We start from the raw sequence: 12891 nt of genomic DNA, 5'->3' as shown, positions 1-12891 counted from the left end.
GCCTTTTTTTTTTTTTTAAAGATTTTATTTATTTGACAGAGAGAGACACAGAGAGAGAGGGAACACAAGCAGGGGGAGTGGGAGAGAGAGAAGCAGGCTTCCCGCAGAGCGGGGAGTCCGATGCGGGGCTCGATCCCAGGACCCCAGGATCATGACCTGAGCTGAAGGCAGACGTCCAACCACTGAGCCACCCAGGCGCCCCTCTCCCTGCTTTTTGAAACTGATGTCTTTAATTGTCGGGGACCGGGGGCAAGTGTTAGCTAAGTGACTCTTATCATTGCCCCACCATAGGGCAAATATCCCTAGGACTAAAGAATCTTTGAAACTTCAGGCTGGAGCTTAATATTGCCCACTCTGAATCCCTGAACAGGTGAGATTAGTGCCTAAATCACTTTCTCTGTGTTATTAGCGAACAGGCCTGCTAGTCACACCTTTGCACCTGCTTTTACCAAGCCCTTGGAGAGACCCCCTGCCGCTCAGAGTCACAGATCCTAAAGGGTTGGGGGAGGGAGGAAAAGCAGTCAGATAATCAGGGTGACTAATTGGATCTATAGAACCCAACGTGGCACAGAGCGCCATCGTGGGTACATGGGTATGTGGCATTCACATTCCTTCAAGAAATGAGATGCTAAATTGCTAATAGCCTCCCTGGGGTTCGGTTCCCTGCTGCGACGCCTTCTAGATTTTGTAGGAGTTTAGGCGCATTAAAATATCACAGCGTATGCTCACACGCGAGGCATTCACTCATGTCCTTGACATTGATGCTGAAATTCCATAAGGAAGAAAAACCTCTTTTCCATGTAATCCAACTGCAAGATGGTATCAACAGGCACTTCCAAATGAGATCACGGTTACCCGTAAGCACCATGGGACATCTGAAGCTTCCAAAGTTGTTATAGTGACACACAGAACAAGTTTTGAGCCGGCGATTTTAATTCTTAGAATTTGTGCTTTTTCCACACTGTTTCCTTTCCTCAGCTCTCCAGACTGGCTCTGATTTGGCCTTCAGTTTGATTTCATCATTGCTCTTATTTTTAATTCTTCTCTCTCCCTCACCCCCATCTTAGACTTACTTGGCCTTTAAGATGGTGACTTTCCACTTTGGTTCCCAAGTTGGATTATGAAATCAAGTTGTTTTAAAATCCAGTTGGGCACACCAAGATTTGTGTGTCTAATGCGTGTCTTCAGGTAGGTGGCGTCTGTAACTAGATAGGGATCTGTTTTAAATCAATAAGCTGGTCTGAATATTTATTCTGAATTTTCTCAAGTTATTGTCCTAAAGCAGTCACTTATTTTCTCTTTCACCTTGATATTTCCCTCTTCAGTCAGTAACTTTTGTAGCCTGTCCTTAGGCTCTTTGACAGAAAGATTTTGATTTACCTGAAGAGCACAGTTCATATTTCTTAGTATTTGCAAGTGAAGTTTTGATTGTTTTTGTGACAATTATTGATATATGTAATATATCCAGACCTGTCGTTTACAGATGCATCCAGAGGGGCAGAGTTGATATAAAACTAAAATAATCACTCATTTGGCTCCCTTTAAAAGTTGTAGCATGGTTGTTCCCCTTGGGTTAGGCACTTAGGTGTTAATTTTTTTTTTTTTTTTTTAAATGCAGCAAGCTTACTGAGAACCTATGTGTCAGGGAATCTGGTGATGGTGGCAAAATGTAAAACAGATTTGATCCATTGTACCACAGTGGGAAGCAAAGTCAGGGGCTCTGGAAGCCTGAGGAAGGGCATCTGACCTGCATTTGGGAGGCCAGGATGGCTTCCCAAATTTATGCTGAGCCCCAAATGAAGAGACAAGGGAAGCTGCAATCAGGCCAATCCCAGGGTGAGTATGTTTGACTCAAGTCAGGGGTCTTGAGTTTGAGTCCTAGCTCACCTACTAATTAGCACAGTGGCCTTGACCATAAATAATAACAGCATAATATGACACAGGAACACCTCTTCTGAGTGTTACCAGAAAAAGAAGAGTTTGATGGACAGAAAAGTGGGTCAGTGAGTTAAGATGGTGCTTGCAAGCATCTGTTATATAGGTTAAGATCTTGTTTGTCTACAAATAACAAAGATTTAAAAACTAGTATTTGAAACAGGTAGAAGTTCGTCTCTCACACATAAACAAAAGCCAGAGGTGATATGGAGGCCCTATAATGCCCTCCACCCAAGGTCCTTCTATCTTGTGGCTGCCATGCATGATCTCTTGGTCTAGTATGGCTGCAGGAGCTCCAGCCATGACATCTTCATTCCAGGCAGCAGCAAAAAAGGTGGAAGGGAAGGAAGGAAGGCCTTCTCCTTCAAGAGGATCAAATTTTATCACATTGTTCCACCTAGCTACGAGAGGGGCTAGAGAGTAAGGCCTTTAATTCTATGGCAATATGCCCAAGTGAAGTCAGCACTGTTAGTAAGGAAGAAGGGGAGGTATTGAGAAGCAACCAGCTGTCTCTGCCAGAGTGGTAATTGTGGGTGGAGAGAAGGCTGTGTGAGCAAAGGAGGGAAAGAAAGCTTATCTTGTTTCAGGGAATAGATAAAGATAAGTAGGTCAATTTGGCTTAGAGTTAGGTTTGCCAAGAGATAAGGCTGGAGAAATAAACAGATGCTAGGTTGTGGGAGGTCTTATTAGCACTGCTTAGAAGCTGGAGCGTTATCCTGAGGACCATGGGGAGCTGTTGAAGGAATTCATCCTTGAGGTAGAGGGTGAGATGCACTGGGAGGTGAGGACAGGGGCATCATTAAGAGGTGACAGCCTTTCAGGAGAAACTATAACAGCATGAACTAGGCAGTGGCATGAAGGACGGGGAGACACAAACAGATTTTAAAAGATATTAGAGAGGTAGAACTGGTCAGTTGTAGGTGGTAAGAGAGAAGTGGCCTAAGATGGGGATACCCAGCAACCTGAGTGGATACAACACCATTCACTAACATCACAGGGAATGCTGGAGAAGTTGGATGGTGAAGATGTGCTTGGTTTGGATCTCTGTCCCAAAAGTTATATCTACACATTCCGTTTGGGTTGATCCATTTTCTAGCAGCTTTGTTGAGGTTTAATTTATATACCATAAAATTCACCCATTTTAAGTGTACAGCTGGATAAGTTTTAGTAAATTTATATAATTGTACAACTATTATTCAGTTTTGGAAGACTTCCACTGTACCAGAAAGTTCCCCTGTGCCCATTTATAGTCCTTTCCCTCCCACCCCTAGCTCCAGGGAATGGCTGATTTGCTTTTGGTCAGATCCACTTTTTCAGGTGTAAGTTCAATAAAAAGACAAGTGTAGCGATTTTGAGGGGTGGCATGGGGGCGGGTCATGATTCCCCAGGTGAGTATACAAAAATCATCTAGGGGGCTTTTCTTCAGACTGCTCACCAGTCTCACACCCCCTCAAGGACTGTGCTTGCTTTGCACGTCCAACCCTCCCCCGTCCTGAGCCACCATGTTCCAAATACCAGATGAGATGGTACTTTATATTATATAACATATCACTTTTCAAGACCATCCCCTGGTTTTCCCACTAGAGTGTCTCAACAGTATTGACGTACTAACTCCAATTGCCGCTCCTTGGATGAAGTTTTTCAAGGGCAGATCAGCAATTTACAAACCCAAGGGGTGCCCCGGCCTCCCTTGATACAATAACTGTATTTTGCGGGGGCTGTGAATAATTCCAAACATAAAAGCAGACAGATGAGTCTTTTTAGAGGCAATGCAACCCCATCGAATGGTTTGAGGACACTTTGTTTTGAATGTCTTGGTTTTCCTCAGGACGACTGTTCGATCAGGAAAACCTTTTTCCTAGTACTTGATTTGAAGCTTATTATAGATATCTAAAGTCTCCGAGACTCCATTTCCATTATATCTATCTTGAGTTATGTCAAGATTTCTTAATTAGTTGCGAACACCATCAAAGCTAGGAATCCTAAGACTGCTGTTTTAAAAATGAGAATTATGTAGGCACTTTTTGCTCCCTTAATTGTCTCAAAGCATTAAGGATTCAAAGTGGGTTTTGGATGGGACTGTGGCTCTAACATATTTCCATCTCTCAAAAAGGCTTTTCCACTGTTCAAACCTCCCCCAATCTTTCTGTCACTTGCATAGATAGAAACCACAAGCTTTAAAAACCCATCATATCAAATATTCTTCAAATTCAACTTTTCTTCTAGCAAAGAGCACTGATATTGCAGCTCATTGAAATCAATATGCAACCTCTCGGGGGAAAATGGTCAAAAGGGTCACCATGCATTCCTTCATCCCACAAATATTTTTTGAGCACCTACTCTATGCCAGGCAGGCCCTGCCAGGCTGGACACAGGGGATTCAGCAATGGACAAGGTAAGAGAAGTCTCTGCTTTCTAGGGTTGACATTCTAGTGGGGCAAGAAGAAGACCAGCAACAGGATAATTTCAAAGTACTAAGTGAAGTGAAGAAAACACAGTGATGTGCTGGTGAGTGACTTGGGGAGGGTCTTCTTAGAAGTGTCATCTGGAAGGACTTTTGGAGGAGGTGAAATTTACGCTGAACCCCAAATGAAGAGACAATGGAAGCTGCGATCAGACCAATCCCCGGGAGAGCACCCAAGAGCGGACATAGATTGGCATGCTCAAGGCACTGCTAGGCGGCCAGGGGTCTTCAGAAGCATGGTCCAGGCGGAGAGTGATGTGTGATGCGGTGGTGGCTGGGCAAGATGCAGATGAGCGCCCCGGTAGCCCATGGCAAGGCATGTGGACTCTATTGTGAGAGCTGTGAAAAGTCACTGGAGGGCTTTGAGGCCATCAAGTAGCATGATGCCCTTTGCTCTGTAGGAAAAACCCTTTGGCTGCTGGGTGAAGTCCGGATGGGAGGAGGGTAAGGGAGGAGGCAGGGAAGGTATTGCCTGATACAGGTGGGAGATGACCACAGCTCCGAACTGGATGGGGATGAGGGCAGGTAGCAGCAAGGGGGGACTGGGGACATGTGTTGGAGTTCGAGCCCTGGGATGCAATGATGGGTGTGGTGGGGGTGAGGAAAGAGGCGGAGCAAACATGATGCCAAGATTCTTGACTTGGACAACTGGATGGATGGGGGGGCTGTTTACTGAGGTGGGGAAGAGGGCAGGAGGAGCAGGTGTGGAGAGTGTGGGGAATCGAGAGTTCTGTTTTGAACATGTTAAGTCGGAGATTATCTATTCATACCACTCTTTCACTCACTCACTCACTCAATCAACTCTTCCTTGAATGTGTCCTCTGTTCCAGAGACCAAGCATTTTCCCTGGCGTGATAAGGATAAGCCAGAGTCCCTGCTCTCTAGATTTGCCAGTGTAGTAGAGGAGGTGGACATGTAAGAAAAGGTCGTGATATGGGTGATTGGCGACATAATAGAGGTTATTGGTGGACTGGCCATGCCTGATTGAGGGTCTGACCAGCTCTCTTCCGGGGGGTGGGGAGGGTGATTAGTGATGCTTAGGAGAGCTGGGGTCTCGGGGAATTACAGAAGCTGCTGAGTTTACCCATAGGAGATTTTCCTTGGGCACTGGCGATGGTGGCTGTGGGAGTCAGTAATCCAGCCCCGGGAGGGAGGACTGGGAAAGTACAGGACCCTCAAAAGGAACCAAAGAACCACAGTGATTGGCATCCCTTTTGAACCTGGGCCAAATTGAGACAATAACATGTATTGGATAACATAGATTTTTAAACAACATTATATGAACAAACATGCTATCCTACATTTTGGCTCCAAATAAGAGTTCTGTAAAGGAAAATGTAGTATTTTCAGTAGTATTTCTGGAGGTGTCTCTCCATGTATAGGGGAGCATAGGGAGGTTAAGGAGCTTACCCAGGGTCACTCAAGGGGTAAGTGCCTAGCAGAGATTTCATCCCAGGAGACCTGGCTCCAGAGCCCAGTCTGGCCCCTGCTCCCATATGTGCCATCATGGACAGATTAGCAAGCGAAGATGAGGACATTACACACGGCGTGTTCAGCGTGATCATGACCCCATTCGTTCGATGGATAGACTTTTCCTAGAAGAGTGGATTTTTTAAAAAGTGAGAATGCATTAACTTATAATTAAAATATTGAAGATAGATAGTCCAGGGAGGAGCACATCAGCATCCCTAGTCCACTTTGCCTACCACCCATTCTACCTCTGTGGAATTTTGAGGATGCTGGGTCATTTTCCCTCCGGTGGCTGCCCAAGCCCACTTTGCCATTGCCCCAGGGCATATGTGCGTAGACAAGACAGTTCCACTTTCGGAAACTCATCTTTTGAAAATTTAGTGCCTAAACCATCTTCCTTATACTTCACACCAGTCTTTGTTGCCCTCAGCTTGGAGCAGGAGGTCCAGAGGTCATCGAATTCTTTCATGATTGCCCCAGGAGGAACGGTATCTATGGTCTTGCCCCGAGAGATTATAATACAGGCCAGAGATGTTTTAGGGGTAGAAACCCTAGATAACCAGAAAATCCTGGATGACTAAGGATGACAAGAGAGTGCCGATAGCCCAAATAGGGCAACTTCAGGCAGTGATAAAGAGGGAAGGAGTGATTGAAGTTCCAACATTTCTACATCACTTGCCTGACACCATCTCAGAGTGATAAATACCTTAACCACAGATGTGGCAAATAGGTTTTACCACAAGTGCCAAGTCTGTTCAATGGCTGCCTCCTGCTAGGAGCACAAAACTGAGAGAAAATTCTAAGCTCTGCAGAAAAAGAAAAAAAAAGGAATTAGTGATTGATTAGTGATGTCTGCCACGGGCAAGGTGTAGATAACTAAGGTATGGATGCCAGGTAGCTCTCATCCCTGCTTGACCTCAACCCTGTCTTTGGCTTTTTCTTCAAATGAGATGAGTAATTCAGATTCTCCCAGCTGATACTTATCTCATTCTTTCCACTCCACGCATAGCACTTGGTTCATACTTCTGGAACTACGCGTGCCAGAGCCTGCCTGATGCCTGGATCAGCCACGTGTGTGTCTAGCTCTTCTCTAGCTCACCGTTCCTGAGGGCAGTGGTCATGGCCTTGCTTCCATTCCCAGAGCATGGTCATGGCATTCTGCACACAGCGCACGGAGAACGTTTGTGGAATTGAGGTACACGGGACTGAATTTTGGTGGAGCCCCTGAGAGAATGAGCAACCTGAGGAATCATAGCGAGGGAGGGGAGAAGCTGCAAAGAGGGAGGAGGCCCCGTCAAAACACCAGTGTGTAAGAAATACCGTTCCATTTATTGTCTTTTGTGTGTGTTTTCTATCGCTGCGGTAACAAGTCACTACAAACCTAATGGCTTAAAACAACAGATGCTACAATTTTATAGATTAGAAATGCAACCTGGCTCTCACTGGGCAAAGATGAAGGTGTTGGCAAAGCTGTGTTTCTTCTGGAGACACTGGGACCGGATTTCTCGCTTTGCCTTCTGCAGCTTCTAGAGGCTACCTGCATTCCTTGGCTTGTGGCCCTCTTCCTTCCTTAGAGCTGTAATATCTTCAGATCTCCTGATGATTCTCTTCTTCTGACTGCCTCTCTGACTTTTAAGGGCACTTAGGATTACATTGAGCTCACCCCCGCAGATTCCAGGACGGTCTCCCTAGCTCAAGGTCAGCTGATTAGCAATCTTATTTCCATCTGCATCCTTCCTTCTCTTTCGCCAGGGAAGGTAGCCTATCCACTGGTTCTGAGGATTGGCCCGGGACATCTTTGGAGGGGCCCCAGTGCTGCCTACCATCTTTAAATAAACTTACAGACAACTTTGAACCCCCAGCTGGTACAATTGAGGGGACATTTCATTCGACTCAGAATTGGAGCTCCCTGCTGTCACCTCACAAGGACCAGCGAGGCCCACAGGACCCCAGGGGCATGGCGGGAGGGCAACTCTTCTCCTACCCCTGTGCTAACATTATGGTGGTGTTGCTCAAGAGACGGGTTCCCTGCAGGGTGCCTTTCAATCCTGTAGCGCTGGCCAGTCTAGGAACCCCAGCAGAGGACACCCAGCTGCCCCGAGGCCCCCAGGAACCCTTCCTTGTCTTTTTTTTTTTTTTTTTTTAAGATTTATTTATTTGACAGAGAGAGAGAGCGAGAGAAGGAACACAATCAGGGGGAGTGGGAGAGGGAGAAGCAGGCTTCCCACTGAGCAGGGAGCCCGATGTGGGGCTCGATCCCAGAACCCTGGGATCATGACCTGAGCCGAAGGCAGACGCTTAAGGACTGAGCCACCCAGGCACCGAACCCTTCCTTGTCTTCACAGACACTCTCCTCTCTGCCCCACCTGCTTTGGGACCTCCAGCAAAATCTGTCCAGTGAGCCAGGAGTATTTCAAGACGGGGATCCCCTTCCTCCAGGCACACACGCTTTGCACTTTTAATGGAGCAAAAATCCCTGAGGTAAGACTTCCAAAAGCCCTGACTGCTCGCTTGGAAATGGGGTGGAGGGGAGAAAAACACAGAGAGGGAAACATACATTAATACCTCAGAAATGTCTCGGGCCACACCTTTCGCCCGGTTTTGCCTGGGGCCCGTCTCTGCACCGTAAATGCCTCATTACAACCCTGCCTGGGGCACTCTTCCCGTTTGGCCGGCGCTGATCCGCTGCTCTCTCAGCCCTGGCCGGGAGACACCCCCCCACCCCCCCACCCGTGGCTGGCTGCAATGATCGTAAATGCCCAGGCCAGGCCGGGCACGTCAGAGCCTCCCGGGGGAGCGGGACGGTGTTTACACGGCTGGTAAGGAGGCTGGCCCAGCGTGAGAAGAGGCCTGTTTGGAGTAGAACGCCCGGAAGGATTTATGGAGGGCCGGCTGCTGAAATAGAGCAGTCATGAAGGAGAGAGGTGGGCAGCGGTTGGAAGCGGGAATATTTAGTAATAGCACGGGCATAAACATCGGGTAGGGAGGGCCTTTCTAGAATGTGCTGGTTTCTATTTGCTTTGTGGGGGAGGAGAGTCTGCTGCCTTCTTTGGGAGAGGGGGATAAAAAGATGTGAATTTAGTGCTTGTGAGAGGCAGGCGAAAGCCCTGGAAGGAGAAGTCCTTAACTCGGCCCCAGAGGCACAGGTGGGCCTGGCTGGGACCCCGTGCCCTGCTGTGGGGCCGAGGCCTGGGGGCGGGGCGGGGGGGAGCCTGCAGGGTGGACGGCCCCTAGAGACCCGCCTGCACGAATCATGCCGCCCCAGAGCCAGTGAGCGAGCCTTCTGATGTTTCTGTCTAGTTTGTACTTCACTTCACCTGCGAAGACCAGCAAGCGAAGTTTTTATGCTTTCCCTTTTCGGATTTATTTTAAAAGTCTGAACACCCTTGAAAGGTCTTTGCCTTAGAGTCTCAGGCGGATAGATTCTCATATGTGCTCCTTGAGCATATTTACGAACTCTTTCTGAAGTTTTTGTTACTTTTATGCATCGGCTTAACTTTACCCGAAGCCTGGGTAGCTGCCTCAGAAACTGTTTCCCTCGTAACTTGCCCAAATTGGAAGCCCTAAGTGTTGCGGTTGGTTGGTTGTGTCTACCCAGCATCCCTTGCTCGGGGGAAGAGCCCTCCTCCCTCACCCACCCGTACGGTCCTGCTGGCCTGTCAATCATGGGACTCTCATTTCCCTTCAAAGAGATGAGCGTAAGACCCGGGGCAGACACGCTGATTGGTCAGGAGTAGACACATGACCCAGTCTTGGCCAATCATAGGACCACTTCCTCTGGACGCAATGATTCGGTTGAATACAGGACCCAAACAAGGGCAAAGAGAGTTCCTTCCCGGAATGGCTACCCATTAATTTGAAGAGAGGTTGGGTTTCTAATGGAACCGTTAAGCTGGGCCATCTGGGCCATCAGGGCCATCTTGCCTGGCCATAGTAGGGAGCCCATGTGGAGGGGGAGATAAACGAGCTATGGCACAGGAAGGGAGAATGGGGACAGGGAGGCAGAAGGATCCAAAGTCGTCATTTGTGCCGTGGGATGAAGCTGAGCTTGGAGGCAGTAACAGTCCTGGACTTTTTAGCTCAGGGACATTCCCTTTCGGTGTTTAACCTATTTTGAGTTGGGTCTCCATCATTTACAACCCGAAGTTCCTGACAGCAAATACATTTTGTAAATCAGAAAGATAGTCTGGATCTCCAAACGAGCATTTAGCATATTGTTTTCCTCATCTGGTTTCTTCACTCATAACGGCTCAGAACTCCATTTGCCATGCGCGTTCCTAACTCAGGGGCTACCAAGCCCTCCTCGTGGGTCCTGTAGCACTGAGAGACCAGACGATTGCTGTCCCGCCCACACCCCCAAGTCCTTGCCCCAGCTCTTTTGGCCAGCATGTGCAGCTGAGGAGCAGCTTGGGGGAGCCCGCCTGATGCTGATAGTGGAGTGCCCAGAATGAGAAGAGAAGTCCGTGCCAACGTGCTGTGCCCTGATGTTCCCAAAACTGGCCCCAGAAGGGTGCAAAAGAAGGTGCCTCACCAGGAGGCAGTATAGTGTAGTGGTTAAGGAAGAGCATGGTTTGGGGGGCCAGAGAAATGGTGGTCCAATCCCAGATTTACCAGTGGTGCAGGGTTGGCCCTCTTCCCTGTTTCCTATGCCTCAAAACCGTATCTGTTCAATGGGGCTGATAAGACTATCTACCCCACAGGGCTGGGCTGAGGGTTCAGTGAGTTGTTATTGTTACTAACTGAACCCCAGAGCCCAGAAGCAGGGATAGGTAGCACAGAATCGCACCAAATGATGACGGTCCGGTTCAGCCCTTTCCCATCTGTGCATCACGGAATGCCTCTCGGCACGGATTTCCTGCCTGAGATGGGAGGATGGTCACACCTTCCTTACCGGAATGTGTGAGCGCAGGATGGAACCGTGCTGTAAGATGGACATGCAGGGTAAGTACTCAGGACACATCAGCAATCAGCTCTCAAGATGGCTCCTTCCCGACAGATTAGCATTGAGCCACCCCAGCTGTCTTTGCCAAGAGCAAACTTCTCCCAAGCACCAGGCGTGGCCAGGGGAGCTCCACCTGCGATGGGGCGTCAGAAATTCTGCTTCTGGCACAGTCCCCAACCCTCGCATGCAGTGGCACGCCCACACGCATGGGGATGCCTGTAGCGGGGGCCTCCTCCTTTTCAGGGACCAGTGATTGCTCGGACAGCTGGTTCCGACATTTCCTACTTGCTAATTACCTATTTTAATTCACATAAAATATCCTGATGCCTTGCTCAGAGGGCTTCTTCATGAACTGTGTCACATAACACTCTCTCCTTTTCTAGGTAAGGGAATACATTTCCTTGAAACTTTCCTGTTCTCTACAAAGGTATCTATTTTGAAGGGTTCAGTTAACTTAGAGTCTAGAAAAAACCAATATAATTAATTTTTATGTAATGGGCTTACAAGCAATCAGATTTTACCTTTAACCAACTGTCTTTTGATCTGATATTTATTTGCTACTTTAGACATTGCATGTTTTTCGATGTGCTATCATTATGGTCAGATGATTTGGCACAGTGTATTTTATTCTGCCCCTCCGAGAAATGCTGATCCTCTGGAAACAAACGATTAAATTTATATATTTTTAAAGAAAACCAATAGGCTTTTGAGTAGCCATAAAGCTAAAAAAAAAAAAAGATAAAAGAAAACCCAAATAAATATTGAAATATTTGGACATGCCTGTTAAGCACTTTTTTTCAGGGATGAAAAGTATGATGAATTGGTAGAAGTAATGGTATTTCTAAACAATGTTAGTTGAGAGGGTAGGAAATCGTAGTCTAAACCTAGACTTGCGAAAGGAGGAAGAGAGGAATCAATGGAGAAGGCAGGTGGTGGTCTACAGGCAGGGTGCTGGTGCTCACAGTGGCTCACCTTGGCACAGGGGAACCCTTTGCCGACCTGCCCTCCAACTTGATGGGCAGGCAGACCCAGGAGTGAATGAAAGTTGCATTCAAATGGCTCTTTTCATCCTGGAATCAAAAAGGACTGCTCAGAGCCCAGGTCAATGAGCCGTGGTGTAACCGCAGACAGGCAGCCACCTCTGAGACGAAACACAAACCCAAGTTCTTGCCAGAATATTCCACAATGGGGATGGGCAGCCACCGCACACATTTCCAAGGAGCCATGTGCTGACTTCTAATGTTTCTATACCTATGCTAGATGTTTTGACTTTGTGTTCGATTTAGCACTTTATCCCAATCTGCCTTGTGTTTGTCACTGTTTTGTATCTCTGGGTTTTCTCCCCCAGCCTGGTTGGGAGGCAGGATGGGGCGCTGCAACCAGCTTGGGTTGTACAGCCGAACAGACTAGGGTCCGAAACTCAGCTGAGTGTGTTAGACACCAAGAAGAATTTAACACATCCTAACTATCTATGTGTTTGAAAATTTTACTTTTAACGTCCTTACTGGGCCTCAGTTTCCTTATCTATGAAGTAATACTAACACCTGCCTTAGACATTTGTTGTGAGGTTTAAATGAAATAACCCAGAGAAGGTGCCCAGCACACAGGTAGGCTCTTCGTAAGTTCTTGATACGTATCAGCTATTATTATTTGTATTTTTATCATCGTAGCTGAAATACATGTGTAGCCTTCTAAGGTATTAAAGGCCCTACTTTCAAGAACAGTAGTCGCTCAAGCTTCTTGCATAATGTGAAGAAAATGAGCCTCATTAAAAAATAATTCCCAGACTTCTTGGGAAGACGGTGGAGTAGGAAGATCCTAAGCTCACCTCATCCCGCAGACACAGCTGGATCACACCCACATCAGTATAAATAACCCAGAAAATGACCCAAAAACTGGCAGAACAAACACTCCACAGCTAAATGTAGAGAAGAGGCCACAGTGAAGAGGGTATGAAGTGGGGAGGCCCAGTCGGGAGTTAAATGGATCCACGGGACTGTCTGTGGAGGGAGGAGTGCCTTGGGTGCAGAGAGGGGAGAGAAACAGACCCTCACACCAGGGACCCCATAACATTTGGCTT

Source organism: Mirounga angustirostris, unplaced genomic scaffold (genome assembly GCF_029215605.1).
Source record: "Mirounga angustirostris isolate CCGP_5_RB_7025 unplaced genomic scaffold, mMirAng1.0.hap1 SCAF_9, whole genome shotgun sequence".
NCBI lineage: Eukaryota > Metazoa > Chordata > Mammalia > Carnivora > Phocidae > Mirounga > Mirounga angustirostris.
Note: the sequence above shows the minus strand (reverse complement) of the source record.